At 41.2% G+C, this 25721-nt stretch overlaps 1 pseudogene; it reads right to left on the bottom strand.

The window, feature by feature from the left end:
• Positions 1–24347: 24347 nt before the first annotated feature.
• On the bottom strand, positions 24348–24905 carry LOC100725260 (uncharacterized protein C9orf85 homolog; annotated as a pseudogene).
• Between the last annotated feature and the right edge of the window lie 816 nt (positions 24906–25721).

The following is a 25721-nucleotide window of genomic DNA, read 5'->3' as shown; positions in this document are numbered from 1 at the left end:
GTATTCCCCTTGGGAAGTTGAATGCAAGGTTTCAGTTGTGTCCTGGGTTGAGAATATCTGTCCATATTGCATAAAGTTTCCTCAGTTGAGCAGAGGTAATTAGTCATGCCTTATCAGGCCCTTAGTGGCACACATAAGCTCCTCAAATGCGAGACATACATTGGACAGGCCTTCAGCACACCCCGTGTGGTACTCTGAGGCTCTTTGGCTGCTTGAGTTTGATGGGTGGGACTCTATTGGGTTCTGAATGGTGTACCAAGGCTGAATAGCTAGGTGAAACAGGCCATCAGCTCATGCCATATGGCTCACCAAAGCTCTACAGCTTTTTGGGTTCACTGGGTAGGGCCCTATCAGGCTCTGAGCAATGTGCCAAGGCTGCACGGCTGGATGGAAATCACTGTGCAGGCTTTCAGTTTCCAACACGTAGTGCATGCAGCTTCTCAACCAATCGATGCCTTTGAATGGGGCCCAATCAGGCCCCAAGAGATCTACCTGAAGGTCCTCTGGTAATTGAGAATGCTGAATGGGGCCCTATCAGGTTCTGAGTGATGTTCTAAGCCTACATGGCTGGATGGAAGTTGCTGTGCAGGCTTTCAGCTCACCACCCTCATTTTCTATTTGATTTAAGTTTAAATCCTGAGTTGATGTTTTGAAATTGTTTAGGTGAGAAACTTTACTGCTAGTATTTAGAACTGTTAGGAAATGACTACTTCTGAGAGGAGTCTTACAGTTGTAGCTAGCTTCTGGGTCCTGAGTCTAAGATTCTATGTCTTCAGTGTACTGGGGATGAAAGGTTGCTGCCCACTTGGCTGAAGTTCTGGGCTAGAGTATCTTTTATTGCTGTTATGATTTGTCTCCCCAAAACCTGTTATAGTCATGGAATGGGCTTCTATAATTTGTGATTGATTCAGGGTCCTATGCTGGGATTATAGGTGTGAGTTCTACACCCACCTTAGGGTGGGTAGTTTATATACAATATAAAGGAAAGAAGAAATCTTCTGTGCATACTCTTCCCTTTTTGCTTTTGTTGCTTTTGCTATTTTCTACTGTCATGAACTGTTGTCCTCTGCCATGAGCCACCCTGCCTTGGACCCAGCAGATTATGGACTGAAACCTCCATAAACTGTGAGCTAAATAAACCTTGTCTTCCTTAATTTTGGGCTTTGGATATTTTGTCTCATCAATTAGAGAAAAGCAACCAAGACAATTACCCTTAGGCAGTGTCAGTCTTGGTATACTAGGAAGAAAAGCTAGGCAAAACAGTTATGTTACTTTAGCTAAATGATACACTCAGCAATAAGAATAGTATCAAACACAGCCTGAAAAAGACAAGTTCATGTAATTATTAATTTGCCACCTTTAAACATATGAACTGGATTTGTAATTACATAACATACATAAAACAAACCAGAGAATTGTATGTAGTAAATAAGTTATCAATACAGCAATTTTACCTTCAAGGGAGAAATTTTAAAAGAGTTTAGGGAAAAAAATAGAGAAAAAGAAAAAGAGGAAGAGGTTAGAAGCAAGGCTGGAGGGTGCAAGAGGAATCATGCCAACTTTGGGAAACTGATGCATAAAATGGGTTAAACATAGAAAGAAGAAATAAAAATAAGGGCAGAGGAGAACAACAAAAAACTATAAATCATGTTCACACTCACAAAGAAACAAGAACCAACAATGAAGAAAAAACTAATCAGAAAAAAGAAATAAGCAAGGAGAAAAAGAAAAGAAGAAAATAAAGAAAAAATGTGCACCTCAGAATGTATCTCTGTGTCACCGACACATGGTTAATCCTAGCAAGCCAGCAGCAGGAGACCATATAATCACAGTAAGTCTGCACACGTATTTCCACTGAAGTTCAGGGTGGTTTTTGGCTGTGAAGCTGTAACCAGGCCTGTTCAGCCTTGCTATGGATTAAAAACTGGTGGTCAACTTAACACCAATGGAATTAAATCACCATGGTGCTGAGCGTAGGTTTCCACCTGAGGAAAGTTGCCAGCATAAATAGAGATGTGGAGAAGGAGAAGCTAGTCGCTTAGGTGTGTTGAGGCATTGAGGCACTGAGGTATTGTGGGTTCTCCTACATGTTGCTGTTTGCACCATTGGTTCTCCTGGAGAAGTTCTGGTCCTCACATTGAGCATTACTTCCTGACTCCAGAGGGCAAGACACGTGGTGGTTGTTCTCCACAATGAACTCATCACACTGGCTTCCTGGTATTTACTCAACTGTGCTTGGCATTGAAGGAGCTCAGGGCCTCTATGTTGCTGAGGATGGCTGTGGTGCTTTTCAGCACAGCTCTGATCTTTGTGTGAGTGTGACTTCTTGGCTCCAGCATAGAACCCTCAACCTACCAGCACAGCTCCTTCACCCTGATGGCATAGACTTTCTAGTTTCCACCACTGACCTTTGGGCCTTCCCAGTACAGATCCATTAAAGAGACTGGTGTGAGTCCTTCTTGTGGGCTCTAGACCTCCAATTGGACTTGTGGGAGGCATTATCATGAGCTCTTGGTCTTCATCTCTACTCATGTGGGACATTGCTGTGGAATTCAGGTCCTTGGCCAAATATTCTATGTCTTTAGTGTTGTGAATAGATTTCCTGCATTTTCTTGTGTTAACTTTAGGTGTCCATCATAAAACAATATTATACATTCCATGTTGTGATTCTAATTGTTCTCTACACAAGTAGGTTAGCAACACAACAAACCTGTAGTACTGCAAGAGCCTCCTGAGGGCTTTAACTTGGTTGGGAACTTCTAGGTGGAGCCAGTAATTGTTGAATTCTGAGCTCAGCTGACTCCTTTACAAAATAGCACTGGGCAATTGCCCTCTCCCAAGGCATGTCTGCACTGGTACAACCCACAGCTGCTGTAGTCTGCTGAATCAACTGTTCTGCCCACCGGTGTGTTCTCTGTAGAGCACTCACCGTGCACCTGAGGTTTTAACTGTCCCTCCCACACAGTGAGTCTGGGCTGAGGGAGAAAGCACTTTCTACCTTTTTCTTCATTGAAATTCTTGTCTTTGCTCTCCTCGTGAACTTTAATTCTCATTTTGGATACTTTCTTAGTCTTGAAGATTCACTTCTCTCCTTCTTTTCTTCTGCACGTTGCTATATTCTAGTGTCCGGACACCAAATCTCGAAATGTTTTTTCTCTGCTGTTTACTACTTTGCCATTTTCCTAGAATTCCTAAAGTTTTTGAAAAGCTTAGCAAGTTTTATTGAGAGATAAAGATGGAGAGAACGAAGACCTTAAATAAAGTCAGGAATGAAGAAGATATAGTAAGTACCTCAGAAATGAGATTACTATGAAAAATTATGTAACAAGTTGGAAGACTTAGAAATCTTAGAAGAAATAGATAACAACTTAGAAGCATACAACTATCAAAATTCAGTCATGAACTAGAAAATGTGGGCAGACTAATAAAAAGTGAAGAGATTGAGTCAGTGATCTAAAATTTCCCAATGAAGGGAAGTCCAGAATAAATGCTCTTCATGGATATATTCCAGTAAGCATTTATTGGAAAGACAAAATGTGTCAGGTACACGTGCCAACTACCCACAGTGAATATAATCATTGCATGTTGCCAATATGAATTTTAAAAATCATAACAATGAAAATGGACCAAGAAATGGAAAGAGGGGAGGTGGTTGGAGAGGGGAAGGGAAATAAAAACAATCAAGAGATGGTAAAAATATGTACTCACTCCCTAAGATGAATGTAATCGTGTACTGCAAACATAAACTAATAAAATATGTAAAAATATTAAAAAGAAATTATTGCGAGTTATCCAAATGCTTCCAAAACGTTTGGAGAGAAAGGAGTATTTCAGAACTTATTTTGTGAGGTTAGCATTCTCATACCAAAGCCAAATAAAGATGCTCTAAGAAAAGAAAGTTACAAGTCAATATCCTGATAAGCATAGATGTAAAAAATATCACAAGGCTAGAAAGATAACTTGAACAGCACATCAAATGAATCATATGTCAAGATCAGACAGGATTTATCCCTAGGATGAAAAGATGGTTCAACAAACCAAAAAACATGTTACCTTATAGCAAAAGACTGAAGAACAAAACTTATATGGTCATCTCAATAGAGGAGAAAAAGTTGACAAAAAAAATTTCTTGATGCAACAAGATGAACAAATTAGTTTTAGAAGAAATGTACTCCCCAAAATGAGGGCCTTGTATGAGAGGCACTCAGTTTACACATTTCCAGGCCACTCTTAATCATAATATCCTGCTACAAGTATACCAAAAAATTACCACTACCTACTATTTTATTGGTTGGCTTACTGTGTGTCTTCTTGCAGTAGGAATGTGGCCTATCTTACTCACTATTATAAGCCTAATAATTATGTAAGTAGTTGTCTTACAATAATTGCTAAACAAATGTTTGTTGAATGATTAAATTCCAGTACAGACTACATACTCTTTGGGTACAAAGCCATAAGAAAACCATATCTTTATAACTTATATACCTAGATTAGTCTGAATATTTGCTATGAAACAAAGAACTATTTGAATTCATTCTCTTTTTATGTGATTTCATGTATGTTCACTTCAAATGAATGGCTCTGTTTTCAAGGGGAACTAGAGAAGAGACTTTGACTTCATGAATTTAACATTTGTGGTTGTCTCTTTGCAGGTGATGTGGAAGTTCATGACATGAAATAATTTGCAATTTTGCTGAGATTAATTTGCATATTAATTGTTGGTGAGCAGGACAGACTATCTCAGAGAATAATGTAGCCAGAAGCCAGTGTGTAGCTAAAGATGTATATATTTGAGTATGAGATGGGACTTAATTTGTGACCTTGTATAATTTCACAAAATATTTCTGCTAGAAAATGTTGCCTCAAATGAAGAAGAAAGCTTTAATAACTGATGAGGTAAGTGCAGTGTGTTAAAAAAATTTAATTCTTAGCCAGAAAACAGACCTTTTGGAAAGAGTCAAATGTTAAATTAATTGATGAGCAGAATCTATGATATAAATTAGCTAGCCATATGTTCTTTTCAAAAATTTGAAAAGCCAAATTTGTGAAACTGATTTAGTAAATCTTTCTTACAGGACATAAACTGATCACAAAATGAGACTTAAATAATTTCTCATAGTTTTTCAGTTATGTGAAACTCCAGTGGATAGAGGAAAATGAAATATTAGGATGGTCTTTACAAATATGGAGATTTTCAAGACTTTTGTTCAAAAGACTTTTTTCAAAACTTTTGTTCATGAGTTAAAGAATTTATTGTTCTTTTATAAGCTTATAGGGAGTTAGCATGTTGCAAATATGAGATGGAAACTGAATTATAAAAATAAATTAATTAGGATATAAACACTGGTAGAATTGGAAGGTAACGGATGCTGTGATCCCATTTTTGAAGCATCTATCTTCTGGTTTTTTTTACTTAAAAGTCCTCTCACATTTTATTGTTAGCACTATGTACTGTGAATCCAGTTCCCTCAATTCTCTTGCTGGTTATTCTCCCCTGGAAATGTTCTATCATTAACAAATACCTGACTGTTTAATGTCCTCTCTGAAAGTTCAGAAAATGACATAGTTGATGTCTGATTATTAGCTTGCACAGTAGGACCAGTGCAAACATTGTTACATTTTGTATAATTTCATAGGGAGAATCTGTTTCACTTAAATATCAATAGACTAATCTCCTCTGGGTCAATGAGCAGGCAGATAACAATCAAAAAGATTGTATAGGCATAGTCTATGCTAGGCCAAATCCATTTTATCCCAAATGATCAAGCTGCAGAATTTTTTTTGTATTAGCTGGTGTGTTTTACATCCTCGGCATTCCCGTGTACATCTTGCATTACCCTTTAGTAAGTAGTATGTCAACTATATTTTAAATAATACTAAAATATGTCTGGCTACATATGTATCATTTGGTATGAACTTAGAGAACAAGAATATGATATTTAATTCTTGGAGTTTCAAAAGTGAAAAACGAAGCATAAAAATCTCTTAATTTTGAAGAATCTGCAATTAGACTGTTTTTCTTATTCCTGAAAGGGGGAATGGGAAAGGCCTATGAGAAAGAAGCAAGAGAACTTAGTTAGGTGGCTCCAGGAATCGGACTATTGCTCTGTCCCTGAGCCAGACTGGAAACCCTAGTTGGGGATGGGACGGGGTGAAAGGAATTTTGACAGTTCTTGGGAATCTGAAAGTAGGGAAGAATTTTGTTCTCTGTCTGGGTAGAACCCCGGAAAGAAGCAAGACCCCCAGTTGCCTGCTTTGAGATTATCTAGATTTATTCACTTCCATGTTTTCCATTTGACATTTTTCTGCCTGCTGAGTGTCTGCCAACATAGTTAGTCTGGGGTATCAATGAAGAGATATGTGGCCTTGGAGCAAAAACATGGAGCCGATCTGTCTCACAGTTCACAGTCAGCTCTATCAAGCTGATCATTTCTCCACTTTTCCCCTGTTTAGGACAAGACCATGACATCATCCAAAACTCATCTATCTCTCAGAATTCCTCTGGTACAAGAAATTCTGTTGGCTCTACCTTCAAAATACATCCAGACTCTAAACACATCTCTTGCCTTCATGCCAATGCAATTCCTCTTCACTGATTTCCATGCTCCAGCCTTCCTCCTATACTGGAGTCTCAGCATAATCACTCGAGCAGCCCTCTTAGAATCTGACAATGTCCCTCCCCTGCTCACCATTTCATTCAGAGTTCCCCGTGCCACTAAGAGTAAAAGCCTAATCTCCTCTAGGCCTCTCTTTTGCCTTTCTGAACGCGTCTCCTGTTCTCAGCCCCGCTCACCCCACTCTGCTGCCTTCATTCCTTGAATAGAACCCCATGCCGCCTCCTGGTCTTTGCATTTACTCTTATTTCTTCTTGCAAGATTCTTATTCAAGTATCTCCTCCACCAGCTTCTTTGCCTATTCAAATTCTTGCTCAAATATCACTTTTTTTGAGAACTAACCCAATGAGTCTATTCAAAACTCCAAGGAAAGTAGGCATAGTGGTGCAAGTCTGTAATTCTGGTGCTCTAGGAGGCTGGGAGAAAATTATCAAATTTGAGATCCACTCAAGTGATTTAGCAAGACTCTTTTTTGGAGACAAAAAGAAAAAAGAAGGAAGGGAAGAAGAAAGGAAAGAAGGCAGGAAATAGAGAAAAAGAAGGGAGAGAGGAGGAAGAATAAAGGGGAAAGGAAGGAAGAAAATAAAAGAAAAAGGAAGGGTGGGTTGCGGATGTAGCTTAGGGCAAAGGTTCAATCTTTAGTACAGAAAAAATCAAGTGGCTCCTCTAGCCCATATTCTAAATCCTTTTTATCCTATACTACTTATCAAATACCATAGCACTTATCAAACTCCAGTATCTTACCTAATTTACTTATTTATTATGCTTATTATTTTTCATTAAAAACTTTAAATTTATCCTTCACAGGGACATCAAAATATGCTTATGAATGCAATGTGATACTTTTCTATGTAAATTTGTGTGTAATATTCAAATCAAGTCTAAACCTTTATTGCTTAATCATGGTGAAATCTTTCCAATTTTTTTTAGCTGTTTGAATAAACAATGTGCTGTTGTCATCTCTAGCCATCCTACTGTGAAACAGCATGCAAAAATGTCTTGTTCATGTACAAGTTAGCACCTATTTATCAACTTTTCTCCATCTTTCCCTTTTTTCTCCTCTCCCTGATCTCCATTTTACTCTCAACTGTATGAGATCAATTTTTTTTTTATTCTGCAAACGAGTAAAAGCGTGTGGTAGCCAACTTTCTGTGCCTGGCTTATTTCACTTAACATAATAATTTTTCTTTTCATCTATGTTATTTCAAATGACAGAATGTAATTTCTTTTTTATCACCTGATAGTATTCCATTGTTATAGGTACCACAATTTCTTTTTCCATCCATCGGCTGATGGACAAGGGTTATTTCCATTTCTTGGCTGATGTGAATACTGCTTTAAAATTATGCTCATTGTTTATTGTTAAACTCTTTATTTCAGAATGTGTGTTTCATAAAGCTAGGGATTTTTGTCTGTTTTGTTCATTGCATTTTCTCAAGACTAAAGCAGTACTTGAAACATAGGTGCTCCAAAGATATTTGCTGGTACAGACTGCTGAATGAATCGTCTCATGGCAGGGAAGGAGGCTGTCCAAACCTTGGAGTGAGGTTTTCTGAGCTGAAGGGAATAGCAGAAATGGCCCTCAGCAAGTCTAGAGTTTTGGAGACAAGAACCAAGTCAAGTCTATCCACAAACGAGCTGTGGTGTTACTGGGGAGAGAACTCCAAGGACCCACAAAACATTCTCCAGAAATGAGACTGGAAAAAGAAGCAGGGTCCAGAGCAACATGCTCTCTGAATCTTTGCACAGGAGCCAAGGAAATGGCACTCTCCTCTCCCAAGGGCTGGTAGAGGCCTTGTTGAAGTTATAACTAGTTTTTGCTTCTATGGGCTTCATTTGTAGAGGTTCTCAATCTGGACTGCTTTATTTCATGGAATCTGAAACATTCTACTCAGATATCTCTTCATCTCACCTTCTTGCTGTGGTTGTTTTGCGTGTCTCTATGTATTATTTCTATGGCCAATAGTTATTGACTCTTAGCTCACTGTTTTGTATTGTATTGTATTATATTGTGCTGTACTGTATTGTACTAATTTACTATTTCCCACTCTTGAGCCTCTAGAGTATAAGTACCTTATTTATCTTTAGATTCCCAGTACCTAACATAGTTCACTGGTTTGTTGAATGAATTAGTAAATGAATGTACACCTGTTTCTTTATGATAGTCTTTTGGCTGTTCTATGGTAGGTCTCATTGTTTACTATAAAATCCTGAGCAGTGCCGCATTTAGCAGTAATCATTTCATCTCAAGTTTCCTGCTAGCCCTTTCTGAAGAGAATACAATATAGTGTGACTTGTCAAAGACAAAGAATCTCAGGGTTAGATTCATATGAGAAACTTTGTACAGAGTTTGAGTGAATCTAGACCAAGGAACTTTGTCTATAAAGATTCAGAGAGCAAATATTTTAGTCATTGTTGGCCATACAGGCTCTGAATTTGTAGTGTATAGGAAGCCATTGCCAAGGGTACAAATGAGTGAATGTGGCAGTGCTCCAATAAAACTTTATTTATAGAAAAGGAAGTGGACCTGATTTTGCCTGTGTTCTATAATTTGTCTTTGTCTTCTCTGATCAGTTCTTTTAGTTCATTATCAGAAGGAATCTGAGTGTGGGACAAAGGATAGATACTGATATTTACTGTATACTCTGAGCTAGTTACTTGATATTATCTTTTTTTATTTTTCATAGCAGTAAATAAACATATCCACAATAAGATACGTAACATTAGCCCACTTGGTGTAAAATAAAATTCAATATATCTAAGTGTCTTGAGAAGATCACAAAAGCAGTAAGAGCCCTTTTGATTTCTATGAGATCTAAGTGACTACAAAACTTCCTTCATTAGAATACATTGTGTCCTCTTCATTATCGAACAGTGATGGGTTTAAAGTTGTCTTTCATTAGTTAGAAGGGGCATGGCTATGCTATAGTAACATCCCCGGAAATCTCAGATAGTGTAAGTGCCAACATAGGTTAAGCAATATACATTGCTATGACACGGATTTGAACTGTGGCTCTGGGCAGGTATGTTTTTGTGATTCTAAGAGTTATGTCACTTTCCACACAGGGTAGCTGAGTGCAAGTGGGGTTCTCACATTCTTTGTTCATTGCAGTTCAGCAGGGGTTTGCTTCCTGTCATCCCAACTCTGAATCTCAGCTAAAAAAATACACAGATATCTATGGCAGTGGGAAGAGAATAGGTCGGGCTGTGCATCACATTATGAGATTTTCCCCAGAATTGATATCCAGTAGGTCCACTCAACCTTCATGCCTGAAGTATGTCAGAAAAAAATCTCAGTTCAAGTAAAGAGCACATAGTCTGCCATGCACTCAGGAAGAGGAGAATTACCGTCATGTAGAGCACTAATGACTACCATGATTTCAGTAGGCAAAATAAGATTTTTGGTAAGTCAATGAAATGTCAAAAGTTTTTGTAACTGAAGTTATGAAAGTATGTGTGAAAAAAACAGAGGTCTAGATGCTTTCAGAACATATTAATGTTAATATCACCATATGTATTAATTATGAAGGCATCTTGCCCAGTTCTTTCACTCCATGGTCTATTTACATGCTGAGTGTAACTTCTCTAAATATTTTGGCAGTGAGAAACAGATTCTACAAACTATTATACATTATTTAACATTCTGAAGAACTGTTGTTAAATCGAGGTTTAATAGAAAGTTAGTAACGTTGGAAGTAGAAGTATGTTGAGATGATGCAGCTTTTCTAGATGTAGAGGCAACAGAGACAGGAGAGCCAGTTTGGAAATTAATGATAATCGGGTAAGTGAATGAGAGTAAATTTTTTTGGAATGGGTTTGATGGAGAGGAAAATTCTACCCTCAGTTATCCTCATACATTTTCTGAACCAGGACTGGATCTTCTGTTGCTATCTATAAGTGTTCTTTCTGCAAACCTTCCTTCTCCCCAAGCACCAAGACATAAATAACTACCACCAAACTGCAGGGCAATTTGAAAGGCCTCTACATCTGTGAACAGTTTTCAGTGATTGATACTAGATGGCCCCCAAAACCTAAAATATTCATTATCTGATCATTTACAGAAAAAATTAGCTGTGATTGGCAGGAAGGAGGTTATTTAGTGTATATGGCTTCCCATATAGCTAAGAGCAGAGTGAATTAAATAAACACCTGGGCAGTGTATTAGTTTCCTATTGCTGCTGTAATAAACCACAATAAACTTATTGGAGATGTTTGCACTGCTCAAAGCCTTCTTAAGATTGAATGCTATTTAATCAAAATTCCAATTGTATTTTTCACAGAAATAAAAAATACTAAAATTTGAGTGGAAACACAGGAAGCACCAAATAATGAAAGCAAAATTGGAAACATCACCGTTTTTCTAGAGTTTAGGTATCAGGGTGACTGTGTTCCTTTTTGGGGATCCTGGTATGGAGAAACCATTTCCTCACTTTTTGCAGCTTTTGAAAGTTGCTACATCCTTCGTGCATGGCTCCCATCCTTCTTCAAAACAAGCAATAGTTTGGTTGAGTTGTTTTCCCAGGGCTGCACTTTAATTCTCACTCTTCCACCTGCTCTTTCACTTATGAGGAATCTTATGGTTATAGTGGGCCCAGATGGATAATTCAGTATAATCTCCCCCCAGTTGAAGATCAATTGATTAGCAACTTACTTCTGCCTGAAACCTTAATTTCTACTTACCATGTAACATGGCATATTTATAGGTTCTGAACATTAAGGCATTGGCATCCTTAGGTGAGGGGCATTATTTTACCCCTAACCAGAACTTGACAGTGTAGAAAGGAATGCAGCTCTATAAATCAATGCATTAAATTTCTGCTTCTACAGAAGCTTAGAAGCTGGGTAAGGAACATTAGGCAGGAATTCAGGTAACTTGGAAAGCATGTGTTCTGAGAACTGTTCTAACACAAATTAAACATGAGACTTGAGAAAGCAACAGTTGTAGCAGGCAAACTCTGAATTTTTTCCCATTCTAACAGATAGTGATTGTTTTATTTAATTGGGAAAGGAAATGCATTTAACATTCTGTTACAAAATACCACATTTTCTTTATCCATTCATCTGTTGTTGGACTTATAGGTTGCTTCCAAGATTTAGTTACTATGAGTTGTGCTGCTATAAACTTGGGCATTCATGATCGCTATAATTTGATGTCTTTAACTCTTTTGAAATAGCTGAGTGGAATGGAATTTCTACTTTTAGGTTTTTGAGGGATCTATGTGCCGATCTCTATAGTGGTCATACTAGTTTACCTTCCCACCAGCAGTTCAGAAGTGTTCCTTTTTCCCTGCAGCTTAGTCAGCATTTGTAATTCTTTTGTTTCTTGATGATGGTCATTCTTTCTGGGTAAAGAAGGAATCTCAGTGTTGTTTTGTGTTTCTCTAATGGCCAGCAACATTGAGCATTCTTCTATAAAATGATAAACTTGAGTCAGTAGGAAAATTGATGCACCTTGAAACCATAATGCTAAGTGAAATGTCAGACACCCAAACTTAAATATCACATGGCTTCTCTTATATGAGAAACCCAAAGTATAAATAAGGAACCAAATAAGAAACAGATAATAGGAACTAGGGGGATAGATCTTTCTTAAATGAGAACAGGATCAAGAAGTGGAAGGAGGTAGGGGAAAGAAGGGAAGTAAAAGGGGATGAAAAGCTGTTGTGTACATGTAGCATCTCCACTCAAATAGTGTAAACATTATGTGCTGCAGACAGGGATTAATAAGAAACATGGAGAATTTGGTAATTCAAAAAATAAATTCTGGTACTAAAAAGAAGGTGATACTCTGCTATTTACTTATTATTTTGTTTAAAAAGTCTAGACTTATGAGCAATGTGTACCAATATCTTTCCAAAGCTTCCTTTCATATCTTAAGCCAACAATTGTGATAGGATAGTCATAGAACCCAAACTACAGTCGACATTGACTTAGACTTACAAGTGTTCCTCATGTAACCTGTCTACTGACCCATACAGACTGATAGAAATTGGCCTCGAGGGCCAAAGATGGCAGATCAGTAAGCACCAAAACGGGGAGCCTCTCTGAGAGAAGAAGCTCAGATGCTGGAATAAAACATCCTGGAGAAGACCAGATGGAGGGAGATGGAGCCTCTTGACCCAGGAAAAAACTAAAGGGAAAGGAGCCAGTCAAATTCATGGTGGTGCTGCTCCCACTGGAGCCACTCAGACTCGCAGTAATGGTGCTCTTGCTGCTGGAGCCAAGTTGCACTGCAGTCAGGGGGTTGGTGAGCCCAATGAAAAACAGAGCCAGCATGGAGACCTGCACTAACCTGCAGTGAGTTGGTATGGGGCAGGATGGGCCTGAACAAGGCATGGCACTGGCTTCAGTTAGTTGATCCCTGCCCAGAGCAGATTTGTAGGATCTTCTTGGGCTGGGTCATGGCCCTAGTGGTGATCAATATTCAGGGACGAAATTGTCCCTGAAGTTGTCCCGTACCAGTTTCATCTGCACAGCACACACTAACATGGTAAAGGCCTGCCCCTGCTGGTTGACTGGCTTGGAGGGGAGGAGACAGCATAAACTGCCCCTCCTTGCACCTCAGTGACCAACAATAAACTAGAGAGGACAGAAATACCTAGCTAGCACACTTCAGAAGAACTATACACCTGTATGGAAGAAACCAGAAACATGAAAAGAGAAAGAAATAAGAAAAAGCCTCCAACCTCCAACTGAGGGAATTAAATACAGAAAAGACTGAAGGCAGCAAACATGCAATATCAGACACAACATCAGCTGACATAAAGAAATATCTGTGTGACATTATACATGAACTCAAAACTGAAATATTAATATAGGTAAAGCAAGATATAAGAAACAATAAAAGAAATGCTAAGCACCTCTCAAGAAGACACAGATGGAAGAATGGAGGAACACAAAAAAGGAGAGAAACATTCAATGAAGAAAATAAATAAACCTAGAATACATACAGCAGATTCAAAGAGATTACCAGGAAATTAAAAACTCCATTGAAAGCTGGAAAAATTTACAGAAAGAAACTAGAGATAGATTAACAAAACATGAAGACAGGTTTGCAATGTGTGATCACAAAAGGAAAGATCTCTTAAAAATAACAAGGAAACAGGCAGTAACAATACAAAGGCCAAAAGAGGACAAGAGGATCTATAATTTAAGAATAGAAAATGTGAGTGAAGAAGCAGGGGTAAACACAAATGAAATACAAAGGCTATTCACAGAAATTATAAAGGAAAACTTCCCAAGCATGGGAAAAGGAAATGATATTCAGGTGTTTGAGGCATACAGAACTCCAGTCACCTACTGTCGATGTCCGCTCCCGGCCGGCAGGAAGGACACACGACAAAGCCTGGCAGTGGACAACCTTTTCTTTTATTTTCCTTCTCCGTACAGCCTGCCCTGGGATCGCTCCCAGCCGAAGCCTCCTTTGGTCTGCTCCCCGCGGCTCCTTTTGGGCTTCTACTTCCGGGCTTCTCCTTCCCCCCCAGGGGTGGCACCAGTATATATACGGATACAGTGTCCAATCATGTTAAAGTAAGCAAGGCAAGCTGATTGGCTAACATCATCAGTTGCCAGGCAGACTATATTGTTGAGCGGGTTGCTTACGTGGTAAGCAGGAAACTAACGTGCTCGATGGGAGGGGTAATCTACCTCAGGCTTTACTCTTTACTACAGGCCTCACGTCCGCCAAGTGAGGCAACCGGGCTCGGGGCTGCGGCTCCCAACATCTCCCCCTTTTTTATTTTTTATGAATGTGCGCATCGTAGCCCTTTCTGGACTGGGTGCAGAGGCTTATGCCCTATGCGTAGGCCCACCGTAGGTCCTTGGCTTAGACCCTGGTCGGCCGTCCCATGGTCCGCCAAGGCCCTGAGGCCCTCGTCCTTTTTCTAGGGCCAGGCACAAACTGGACGGAACCTGGATGCACACAAGCTTGCACTCATTTTCTCTCCGTAAAGAAATCCCCTCGGAGAGAAATTTAGACCTGGGCAGCGTCTAACAGTCCAGCGGCTTACGTGCAGGATGGGGTAGGGCCTGGCTTAGGTTGAGTCGCACCGGGGGAGTACGCTCTTACCCGTCATTGACTCTCCTACCCAGCTATGTCATAATTTTTTAGAGGAGGAGTGTGGGAAGCTCACCACCCCTAGACTCGGTCGTAGGCTAGGCGAGCGAGCCATGCATATGCCTGAGGATCTTCTTGTCCATTTTGGGCTACCGCTATTTCTATTCATCTTGTTGGTTGGTCTGTGATGGATCTCCGGTAGGGCAGGTCTGATCTTCAGTCGAGGGCTTTGTCGCCCGTGTCAGTCTCTCCGGTACCCACAGTGGTTCTCGTCCCGATTCCTGTGGGAAAACACAAACCGCGCCTCGGTTCCAGCTGACCACTGGATCCGGGCCCATCCATTGTCCTGTCAGGACATCTTTCCACTTCACCCACCCTTTATGGTTGGGGGAAGGGTTGCAGTGCTCCACGGCTGGGGAGCAATTATCATTATTTAAATTTAAAAAATTGTGTGTGAATAGTGCCATGGATAATCGTGCCTTTGGGGCCAGGCCTTGGCCTACTCCCCCTTTTTGTTTTTGTAAAATTTCTTTGAGGCTTCTATGAGCCCTCTCAATGATTCCTTGACCTTGGGGATTGTATGGGATACCATGTTTTAATTGAACCTCCATCATTTTGCAGAACTCATTGAAGGCTTTGCCTATATAGGCTGGTCCATTATCAGTTTTTAATATTTTTGGTTTGCCCCATGCGGCCCAAGCCGCCAGGCAATGATTGATCACATTAGACACTTTTTCACCTGTTTCTGCTGTTGCGAATATGACGTGAGAACAGGTGTCTGTGGAAACATGAACATATTTAAGAGTCCCAAACTCCTGTATATGTGTGATGTCCATCTGCCAAACATCACCAGGGATCAAACCTCGAGGGTTTACTCCCATCGGTATGGCAGGTTTGTATGTGGCACAGGAGTCACATAGTCGCACGATATCTCGTGCATCTGCTCTGGAAACATGGAAATGGTTTGCTAGTGTCCTGGCATTGACATGAAACTTATCATGGAAGGCACGGGCTCGCTTGATTGGTGTTAGTAAGGTAAAAATCCATAACGGGCGAGTGGCAGTATCAGCAGCCGCATTCCCCTGTGCCATGGGCCCCGGCAGGGATGTATGTGCTCTTATGTGGGTGGTGAAGACCTTATGGTGTCTGTTCTGAAGCAATGTCTGGATAGACAGGAACAGCCCAGCCACTGTGGAAGTGGATCTAATTAAACCGGCAGTCTCAAGCACTTGCATAGCATTGACCACATACCTAGAATCGGAGACAATATTAATGGCTTCTGAGAACCGTTTAAGAATCATTTTAACGATCTGTAGTTCTACCGACCTGAGGCTGATCAGGTTCAAATTGTATGGTAACCGGGGGCTTGCCTAGGATCACATAGGCGCCTATCCCCGTCTTGGAGCCATCTGTGTATATTGTAGTTGCTGGGACTAATGGCTCAGAGGCAGTAACCTTTGGAAAAATTATAGGGTGCTGAGTGACAAATGACAAGATAGGGTCTTTAGGGTATTGATTGTTTATATCCCCATAGAAAACACATCTCAGAATGGCCCATGTATCTATGCAGGCAGCCAGGGTCTTGATCTGGCTGGCGGTATAGGGTACTCGGATGGCTTGTGGTCCTGAGCCAAAATGTTGGACAGCTCTATCATGCGCTTCAAGGGCCAATGAAGCGACTGCCTCCGGGTAATGCTCTATGACTTTTGCAGGTGAGACCTTAGGGTGTATCCACAGTAATGGTCCTTTCTGCCAAATCACCGCTGTGGGCTGTAGACTAGTCTGTAGCAAACAGACATCAAAGGGTCGCCCTGGTTCAATTCTGTGTAAGGTAGCCCCACCTAAGGCTTTTTCCACTCTCTGTAAGGCAGCTCTTGCCTCAGGAGTGAGCCTCCTGTGGGAGGCTATATCTGGGTCTCCCTTCAGAAGGTCGAACAGGGGTTTGAGATCTGAATTTGGTATATGTAAATATGGCCTAATCCAATTAATGTCTCCCAATAGCTTTTGCATGTCATTTAGGGTCCTAACGCCATCCATCCTAATGGTGACCTTCTGCGGAGAGACTAGCATAGGGGAGATTCTCGCGCCTAAGTAGGTCACCATTTCTCCTCCCTGAATCTTGTCGGGGGCAACATGCAGATTAGCTTGTCTCAGGGCCTCGACCAACTGGCCGAGCATATTATTTAGCATGTCTGGGTCCCTGCCGCTGAGCAAAAGGTCGTCCATGTAATGCACACATCTTATCTTGGGAAAGGATTTCCGTAGGGGGGCCAGTAGGGAATCAAGGTAAATCTGACACATAGTGGGACTGTTGGCCATACCTTGGGGCAGCGTTATCCACTCGTATCTGAGATCAGGGCTTTCTTGGTTAATGGTGGGTAAAGTAAAGGCGAACCTATGAGTGTCCTCTGGATGCAGGGGGATTGAGAAGAAACAGTCTCTAAGATCTATAACATAAACTGGCCAGGACTGAGGGATGGCTGAGAGAGCTGGCAGCCCCCTCTGGACCGCCCCCAGGGACTGCATCTGCGCGTTGACCGCCCTTAGATCATGGAGCAGCCTCCACTTGCCAGACTTTTTCTTAATTATAAAAATGGGGGTGTTCCATGGGGAGGTTGACGGCTTAATGTGTCCTAATCTAAGTTGTGTACTGACTATTTCTGACAAGGCTAATAGCTTCTCCTTAGGCAGGGGCCACTGAGGTACCCAAACCGGATCATTTGACCTCCAGGTGATTTTGATCGAAGTGGGTAGGAGAGCTTCTTCAGCGGCCCCTAAGAAAAACCCAGCCCTTGCCTATCTTTTTTGTTCTCTATTGGTATTGGGGATGTCCAACCCTGTAGGGCATTGCCCAAGCCTTTGCCGGGGGTATATCCCTGGTTCCTGAGTATATCCTTAGCCTGGGGGGAGCAGTTTGACGTAAGCGTGACATCCATCTGAGTGAGGATGTCCCTTCCCCATAGAGACACTGGCAACTGCAACACAAATGGTTGGAAATGGCCCTGATGACCCTCCTCATCACACCAGAGCAGGGTTGAAGCACTAACCTGAGGAGCTGACACCATCCCCAGGCCCTGCAGCGTGTTATCTGCAGTGTTGGTGGGCCAGTTGGAAGGCCAATCCTTTTTGGAGATAATGGAACGGTCAGCTCCTGTGTCTAGGAGCCCTGTTATATTCTTGCCATTGACCTTAAGTGAGAGCATGGGCCTTTTATCAAGTATTATATGGAGTCCCTCGAAGACTTCCCCTGAGGAACCGAAACCTTGACTTTCTCTAATTTTCTGCTTTGAGGGGAATCTCTTGTGGAGACTGGGGAGCAGCAAGAGCTGCGCTATCTTGTCTCCTTTATTGATTACCATAGTACCCACAAGAGATTGAACCATAATTTTAATGTGTCCTGTGTAGTCTGAGTCTATGACCCCCGGGACTACTATGAGACCCCGAAGGGCCGTGGAGGATCTCCCGATCACCAGACCCACGGAATTTTCGGGTAACGGTCCCTTAAAGGTGGTTTCAACCACTCGAACACCCATATCAGGCACTAATATAAGTCTGGAGGCGACACTGAGGTCCACACCTGCTGACCCAGGGGTGGCCCTTGTTGAAGGCTGCCATCCTGAGCTGTCCTGTCTCTGGGGCGGGGGCCCGCCTGTGAAGGGGGCCCCCTCTGGCCGTTTTTTGGCCCTCTAACATCTCGTCCACAAATACGGTTGCCCTGAGCATCAAAGACCGACCTACACTCCTCAGCTTTGTGTGATCCCCTCTTGCATCGCCCACAAACATATGGTTCTTCATTCCTAGGGCGAGGCCTAGCATCTGCATTGTTTGGGCAATGACGTTTAATGTGTCCTGGCTCCCCGCAGGCAAAACACCCTTTAGCCTTACATTCCCCTTCTAACCCGCGAGGTCCCCTCTGCTGTACAGCCGCGGCCAGGAGAGCAGCCACTCCCGAGTTGGAGAGCGGCCCCCCTATCTCTCTGCATATCCTAATCCAGGCGTTGAGGTCCTTGTTCTTATGAGGAGCTATCGCTGCCTTGCACTCCTTTGTACATTGCTCAAAAATCAGCTGCCTTACCAGCGGTCGAGCCACTCCCGGATCAGAAAATATCTTATCGGCAGCATCTTGCATTCGGGCCACAAAGTCAACAAATGGCTCTGTGGTACCCTGAATTATTTTTGAAAGACACAAGGAGGCTGTTCCGGCACCACTTACCTGCTTCCAGGCGCGGAGCCCTATGGCATTGATTTGTTCATAGACAGCGCCGGGGAACTGAGTCTGATCATCAGCGTGCCGACCTTCTCCCATAAGCATTTCCTTGTTCCACCCCCGGTTTCCCCGACTGGCGTTTCTCTCAGCCTGCTCTGCAGAGAACTCTGCGTACCAGGCTCGCCAATCCAGGTAACTACCCGAGGGCAGACACGCCTTTGCCAGCTGAATCCAGTCCGCGGGGGTGAGGGGCCCAGAAGACAGGTTCTCCAGCATGGCAATGGTGTAAGGCGCAGTCGGCCCAAAGGTTGTAACCGCATTTTTAAATTCTCTAATCTGCTTTATCTCAAAAGGCTCCCATGCATTACGTCCCTGGCCCATAGCTACTTGTACAGGAAATATCCCGTAGGGGCCTCTATCTATCCCAGGTGGTGGATGTACCTCATGAGACAAACGTCCCCCCTGCCATAGCCGCCTGTAAAAATACCGACCCGCCGGCGGCGGAGCATAAGACGGCGGCCATGATTGGGCGGAAAATGGGGGCCCGTGCATCACTTCCTGTTCTGGCGAAGGGGAAGGGAGCTCCCGGGCGGCCGCCTCGTGACGAGGGATCGCTTCCGGGAACAGCCCCCAAGGTGGGGCGGAAGGCTTCGCCTCCCTCTCGCGCCGGGGAGCGCTCAGGAGCTCTCTACCCCTCCGCAGACCAAGTTGAGCGGAGCGCAATTCACGGCGCAACGCTGGGAAAGAACCCTGCGACTCCTTATCGAGCGACTTAGGCTCCTGACAGCTGGTCTCTTTGGCCTCCTTGCCATTCAACTTTCCCTCGTCCTCGAAGTCAGACGACTCCGAGGCTAGAGCCCCGTCCTTCTCCTTAGCATCTTTGTTCCCCTTGACGGGCCCCTCTCGGGAGCTCCCTGACTGGGCCTGCTCAAATACCCTGCGTACTTTTGTAAGCTCTTGAGAGCTTTCTCCACAACCACCCTCGCTCTTAGTGTTGCTACCTAGCATGTTTCCCATCTTTTAATATGTTACTCACCGCGTGAGGCCCAAGGAATCCGCCACTTACGCGTGAGCCTGAGGGGAGTCTAAAAGCCCTGTAGGTGCGCGCCACCCAGAGCCCAGGCTTATCCCCAACTCACCTGTCTCGCAGCTCTGTACTGGAGCGTTGTCCGCTGTCACGTCTCGGGGGTGATCAGTCCCCGTGCGGGCCTCCAAATGTCGATGTCTGCTCCCGGCCGGCAGGAAGGACACACGACAAAGCCTGGCAGTGGACAACCTTTTCTTTTATTTTCCTTCTCCGTACAGCCTGCCCTGGGATCGCTCCCAGCCGAAGCCTCCTTTGGTCCGCTCCCCGCGGCTCCTTTTGGGCTTCTACTTCCGGGCTTCTCCTTCCCCCGCAGGGGTGGCACCAGTATATATACGGATACAGTGTCCAATCATGTTAAAGTAAGCAAGGCAAGCTGATTGGCTAACATCATCAGTTGCCAGGCAGACTATATTGTTGAGCGGGTTGCTTACGCGGTAAGCAGGAAACTAACGTGCTCGATGGGAGGGGTAATCTACCTCAGGCTTTACTCTTTACTACAGGCCTCATGTCCGCCAAGTGAGGCGACCGGGCTCGGGGCTGCGGCTCCCAACAACCTACAACCAAAACAGAGCTATACCTAAACATATAATAATCAAGATCCCAGAAATTTATCACAAGAACAGAATATTAAAAGCTGCCAGATAAAAGAAACAGATCACCTAAAAGAAAAACCTATCAAAATCATGACAGACTTCTCAACCCAAATCATCAAATCAAGAAGAGCTTGGAGTGAAGTATTCCAAGTCCTAAAAGAAAATAACCTCAACTCAGATTGATGTACCCTGAAAAACTGTGTCTCAAAATTAATGGAGAAACAAGATGCTTCCATGACAAAGAGGATCTGGGGGGAGTTTGTGACCACCATTCCAACCCTACAAACAATACTGAAGGACATTCAGGAGAGAGAAAAGAAAACCCCAGGATTTCAGGAGCAGTGGCAGAGAGGCCTCAATGAACTGGGCAGACAGTGGAATGAAAGGGAAAAGTAGACAACCAATGGCAGAAAAATAGCATAGCAGAAATGAGGGAGAGAAGGTTGGCTATAACCTCTAACATAGATGGCCCTGATACACTAACAAAAAATAACACAGGCAGAGTAGATCAGGAGATAGGGTTCATCAAGATGCTCTGTATAGGAAATATAATTAACCTGAAAGAGGGATATGGATTGAAAGTCAATTATGAGAAAACAATGCTCTATGTGACAGGGAACCAGAGAGAAATAGGGGCAACTCATCCAGCACCTACAGATAGGTTGGAAATACATGATATTTTTGTGCAGTAGAGAACTACTCAGCTATAATGAAGGAAAACCTTGGGGTTTTTGTAGGTGAAGGAATGCAACTTAAGATCAAGCCCAGTGGTAAAAGGTTCAGAACCACTTAGGTAAATAGCAGGTTGCCCTTCCCATCTAAAAGCTAGAGGAATTAGTGGGACCCAAAGTGTACAATGCAGCTTGTGAAAGTGAAAGGGGAGGAATTGTCTAAAAAAGGAAGGCAGAGGATATTGTTAATAGTGTATCAGGATTTTAAATTCACATTATTCTCATTGCTCTGTTTAGTTTGATTATATTCTGTTCTAGTTTGTCTACTCATACTAAATTTGAGGGCACAGATAACTATCTCCAAAATAGCAGGATATATTATAGTAACCATCTTTAATTTATTATTAACTTAATCTGAAGCCCTATATAACTTACACTCTCCTATTATGACTGATCTTATTTGAATCTGGTTTGTTAGATCACTGTTTTGTCTTGACTGATTTTACTCGAATCTGTTATGATTGATAGTATCAAGTCTGAGAGTATAGGCAACTACTCTGAAGATGACAAGATTTACTAGGATATCCACTCTGGTTTGACTCTTACTTGCTTTTGAAGTCTTATAATGTCTGTAATTTTTAATTAACATTGTTATGTTCTGCTATGTTCAATTATACTATGTGTGATTATATAGCCAATTCTATTGAAGATAACAAGAGACATCATAGTAACCATTGTATAAAAGCTTATATTGTGGTTTTATATGACTTTTTTGCTTCATTTTTTTAGGAATTTGTTTTGGTTTGTCTTGCTTTGTTTTGTTTCTCCCTATATTACAGAAAGAATAAGATATACATGTAGAGACTCATGCATATGTAGAACTTCTAAACAGTTTATGAGAACTGATTATATAATGCATGATGAAATGAATAACTACTTTGAAGAAAAAGAGACAGTAAGGTACCCAGTGCTGATTCTGTAGTGTCATGTAGTGAAATCCAGCAATGCTATTATTCTTTGTTCAGGGTGATTTTAGTCTGTTTTGTTTTGTTTAATTTCAAGGTAAGCACAGCTATTTTGAAGAGAATGAAAGACACTATGAAAGCCGTTGTTGACTTCCTTATTGTCTTGTCTTGAAGACCTAAAATGCCTTCATCATCCCATTTGGATCAGTTTTGTACTATGCTGTTTTGCATGAAATCACTGTATGTGAAGATATGGACAACTATTTGGAAGAAAACAAGAGACAATATGATAGATAGTGAAGATCTCTGATTGTCTTGCTTTGAAATCTGTGTCTCTTACATTGCTTTCTTATGTTCTATATATTTTGTTGTGTTTAATTTTACCCTCTTTAAAATAAAATTAAAAAAAAAACTGGCCGCTATCTTTACCTGGGGTTGTTATTTGTGTTTTAAGCTAGAATATGCTGTTGACTGAAAATAGGATCATTTGTACCTCATGATTTAAATTTTTTTCCCAAGGTTTAGGGGTCAGCTGTTAACTCCATAAGAACAAAGAAGTAATAGGAAAGTGAGAAAATAATAAAAACAATACTGGAGCATCCCAAGAAGTGGAAAGTATTTTTCAATTCTAACTCAAGCATTTGGATTGAATGATATTACTTTAAGCTTTCAGATACATAGCAAGCTGGGGAGCTGGCCCCAAATGTACTGAAAATTTTTTTTAACAAACTGGGTCAATATCTCAAATCATAAAATGAAAAAAAGTACAAAATAATATACATAGTATAAGCTTGTCCATACAAATTTCGAAATCAATGCTTTAAACAATTCAGCATATAAATAGCTACCAACAGGGCTATTAAGAAAACATGATGGAACGTTAACAACTGGGAATTTGGGTGAATTGCATGAAACAGTTTGTTTTATTACTTTCCAATTTTCCTCTGGATTTAACATCTTTCAAAGTAAAAGGATAAGAGAGGGTTAAAAATCAGTCAAAGCTAATGTATACTGTTTTGGAGTAATAATGTGGATACTCAGTGATAAAGAAAATAATGATCAAAATCTGGTATCAGGCATACTTGGGAAGGAGGATGAACTGGTGGTGATAGGGAGCTTTGTGAAGAGCTGCTGGGGCTGGTGGTTTCTTCTCTATGTGTTAGCATGTGTGTCTCCTTTGTAATTACTTATTAAACTACCCATGTGCAGTCGATGCATGTTTGAATGCATATTTCATATGAGGAAATACTCTGTAAAAACAGAAAAGTTGCAATACACGTGATAAATAGTTTGTGTTATTAATTCTATTGGTACAATTCCATTGGTACAATAATCATATTCATCAAAGGGAGTTTGTGTCTGTTTTACATGGTATATCTTGGTTTCTCTTTCTTTCCCCATTTCCCTCTCCTCCTTTTAATTGCTCTTCCTCTCTATTTATGAAGCCTATGTTTCCATTTTATATTTTTTCTCTATATTATTTCTAAAGAATAAGCTTTTTATTTTATAACAAGCATATTTATAAGTAAGGGAGCTTTAGTTTAGTAGACCTTTTATTTGAGATCAGTCTTCAAAAGTTATTTTCCATGAAATAATTTTAAAGGCTAATTATAACAATGTTTCCTAGTTTTACATTAGCTATTTTTAAAAAACATTTTTTAAGATAGAATCTTGCTGTGTATTTTGGACTGGCCTTGAACTCACTCTGTAGCCCAGGTTAGGCAGGAACTCTTGGAGGTCTTGCTGCTTTGCCTTCTCAGCGTTGGGGTTGCAGGTGTGCATCACCAGGCCTGACCTAGATAGTTCTTACATAAGTTCCAAGTCAGAATCTTACTAAGTTTGATATTAGGTAATACATTTTCTAATTACCATACTGGAGTATGATACTCCATTTTTATCTGATGCAGTGTGGCTCACACTGGGCATTCTAGTATACATTATTTAAAATTTTGTTATAAGACAATGCTGAATTAAAGTTTTACAAGCATGTAACTATCATGCCTAATATGTATAGTTTGTATGTGACTTTTGCCTATTTTCTATAGCTTTTTCTGATTTTCTCATTGGGAGTTCACAGTATTTTTAGTGACACCATCAAAGGCAAAACGTGATCAAAATTTCACATTCTTAGACTGACTTTTAATGTATATTACTTTAATCCACTTGGTTATCGTCTATGTCATCTAAGTCAATATCAAAATCTAAGTCATCATCACTTTCTTTGTTCCTTTTGCAGCTTCTTCTGTGATTGGATCATTGATTATTTTCAATGTTTTCAGTCTTTTTTTTGGTTCTTTATTAAATGGAATGACAATGTCTTCATTCTTTGACATTTTTCACAAACTTCAAGTTCATAGGTACATGATCTACACGTGATGTGGCAAGAATTCTTCACAGTCTTCTGTAAACATTCAACGTACTCTTTGTGTTTTGATATTGGTTTATATTTGCTATATTTTACCTGATACTGAAGAACTTCTTGACATTGCTGATATAATTATGAAGTTTTGCATTAAACTTCTTGGTCTGAACACTTATCAAACTTGTCATTTTTTTGAAGCTAAATATGTCCTGGTGCTTCTGAGGCCTGGGATGAGCCACACTGCATTGGTGGGAGCTCAGCACTGAAATTGCAACCACTGCACCAGGTGCAGTGAAGAAGTTGCAGAGAAGATGGAGGAGCTTGTGTGAGGGTGTGAATGTGTCTTGCATTGAAATTCTGAACCATGCTTTCTGTACTGAGATACCTTCTGGGGGTTTGCAACTCATACATTAAAAAAATAATAACAGACCTAGTTCTCCAAGCATTTATTTTTTCTTCCAAAACCCACAGTAATAAGCTTTTCTAACAACATAAAAACTGTATTCATGTGAGAAAAAAAGATGCAAGGGTATATGCTGATCCAGTGCTATAGTAACTTCATGACTGGATATTGACTTAGAAATGAAACAACCTTGAAACAGAGCTTGATTTTGACTCTTTGAGCAAATTCTTACAAGGAAGGTGGGCACTCTTGTCTCTGTGTAAGCCAGGAACTCAGCTCCTTCATAGCGATGATAAAATCCCCTTGAAACATCTTGTCAAACTCAAGAGAAGGAGAAAGCCACAATGAAAACAGAAGTTGTAAGGAGGCACACATCACATCTATAATATGCTCATAATCTATACTGACACAGATATGTCATGATGAGCAACTAAGTTCTTTGTGACTTGGGGACAGCTGGGTAACTCCTGTAAACGCACTCTACAGGTATGTAGGGTTGCTTACCCATCCCTGGAAGAGCAGTTTAGATCTGCATCTCAAGTATACTTTCATCTGGGCTCATCTTGCCTGAAATGCACATAGGAAAGAATGAATTTCAGGGTACGAGATGCATTACATGCCTTGCAAAGTACTGAGGCCACTGATGATCTGATCCAGATTTAAAAATCAATCACATGGAACATGTACCTAAAGATAGGTGATGTGGGACAGTAGGGAAGACTAATGCAGTCACTGTGTCTATGCAGGAGGTAAGATGCTGGAA

The sequence above is a fragment of the Cavia porcellus genome, unplaced genomic scaffold (assembly GCF_034190915.1).
Source record: "Cavia porcellus strain 051 isolate PalLab524CR breed Dunkin Hartley unplaced genomic scaffold, mCavPor4.1 scaffold_27, whole genome shotgun sequence".
Taxonomy (NCBI): domain Eukaryota; kingdom Metazoa; phylum Chordata; class Mammalia; order Rodentia; family Caviidae; genus Cavia; species Cavia porcellus.
This window is presented reverse-complemented; position numbering and strand designations above follow the sequence as displayed.